Here is a 1,864-nt window from a genome sequence, read left to right as displayed (position 1 = left end):
TCAGTGGAAGTAGTGCCTAGGGAAGTAGTTTCTGCTATTGTGCAGCCTAGGGAAGTACTGTCTGCACAAGTCATACTTTGAGCCGAGGTAGTTTCAACAGCACATGTCAAGCCATGTGTAGTTACATCGGAGGTTGTTTTCACAGCAGTTATGACAGGTGTGGATGTTTCCAATACAATTCCTGTTGAACTAACTAAAGGCATAGTTTCAGCAGAAGTAGTGCCTAGGGAAGTAGTTTCAGGATATGTGCTTGGTAGGGTGGTGCTTGGTAGAGTAGTACTTTCTGCAGAAGTTGTAGTGATATCTGAGGTTCTTTTCATAGCAGTTGTTATTACAGATGGTGATGTTTCCAATACAATTGCTGTTGAACTAACTGAGGTTGTTGTTACAGTAGTCCCTAGAGTTGTGGTTTCTGGAGAAGTCCGTCCTAGGGTAGTACTTTCTGAAGTTGTAGTTTGAGCCAACATTGTTGATTCAACAGCAGATGTCAAGCCAGGTGTAGTGACATCTGAAGTTGTTTTCATAGCAGTTATGACAAGTGTGGATGTTTCCAATACAATTCCTGTTGAATTAACTAAACGTTTAGTTTCAGCAGAAGTAGTGCCTAGGGAAGTAGTTTCAGGATATGTGCTTGGTAGGGTAGTGCTTGGTAGAGAAGTACTTTCTGCAGAAGTTGTAGTGACATCTGAGGTTGTTTTCATAGCAGTTGTTATTACAGATGGAGATGTTTCCAATACAATTGCTGTTGAACTAACTGAGGGTGTCTTTACAGTAGTCCCTAGAGTTGTGGTTTCTGGAGAAGTCCGTCCTAGGGTAGTACTTTCTGAAGTTGTAGTTTGAGCCAACATTGTTGATTCAATAGCAGATGTTAAGCCAGGTGTAGTTACATCTGAGGTTGTTTTCATAGCAGTTGTAAATACAGGTGTGGATGTTTCCAATACAATTTCTATTGAACTAACAGAGGGTGTTGTTTCAGTGGAAGTAGTGCCTAGGGAAGTAGTTTCTACTATTGTGCAGCCTAGGGAAGTACTGTCTGCACAAGTCATAGTTTGAGTCGATGTAGTTTCAACAGCAGATGTCAAGCCAGGTGTAGTTACATCGGAGGTTGTTTTCATAGCAGTTATGACAGGTGTGGATGTTTCCAATACAATTCCTGTTGAACTAAGTAAAGGCATAGTTTCAGCAGAAGTAGTGCCTAGGGAAGTAGTTTCAGGATATGTGCATGGTTGAGTAGTACGTTCTGCAAAAGTTGTAATGACACTTGAGGTTGTTTTCATAGCATTTGTCATTACAGGTGGGGATGTTTCCAACACAATTGCTGTTGAACTAACTGAGGCTGTCGTTTCAGTGGAAGTAGTCCTCGGAGAAGTAGTTTCTAAAAAGTAGTAGTCCTCAGAAAGTACTACCCTACTTTCTGAAGTTGTAGTTTGAGCCAACGTCGTTGATTCAACAGCAGATGTTAAGCCAGATGTAGTGACAACTGAGGTTGTTTTCATTGCAGTTGTTATTTCAGGGATGGATGTTTCCAATACAATTCCTGTTGAACTAACTGAGGGTGTCGTTACAGTAGTCACTAGAGTTGTAGTTTCTGGCAAAGTACGTCCTAGGGTAGTACTTTCTGAAGATGTAGTTTGAGCCAACGTTGTTGATTCAACAGCATATGTTAAACCAGGTGTAGTGACATCTGAGGTTGTTTTCATTGTAGTTGTTTCAGGTGTGGATGTTTCCAATACAATTGCTGTTGAACTAACTGAGGGTGTCGTTACAGTAGTCCCTACAGGTGTGGATGTTTCCAATACAACTCCAGTTGAACTAACTGAGGGTGTCGTTACAGTAGTCCCTACAGGTGTGGTTTCTGGAGAAG

Source organism: Siphateles boraxobius, unplaced genomic scaffold (genome assembly GCF_051911475.1).
Source record: "Siphateles boraxobius isolate OS27281-9 unplaced genomic scaffold, OSU_SipBor_1 55, whole genome shotgun sequence".
Lineage (NCBI taxonomy): Eukaryota > Metazoa > Chordata > Actinopteri > Cypriniformes > Leuciscidae > Siphateles > Siphateles boraxobius.
This window is presented reverse-complemented; position numbering follows the sequence as displayed.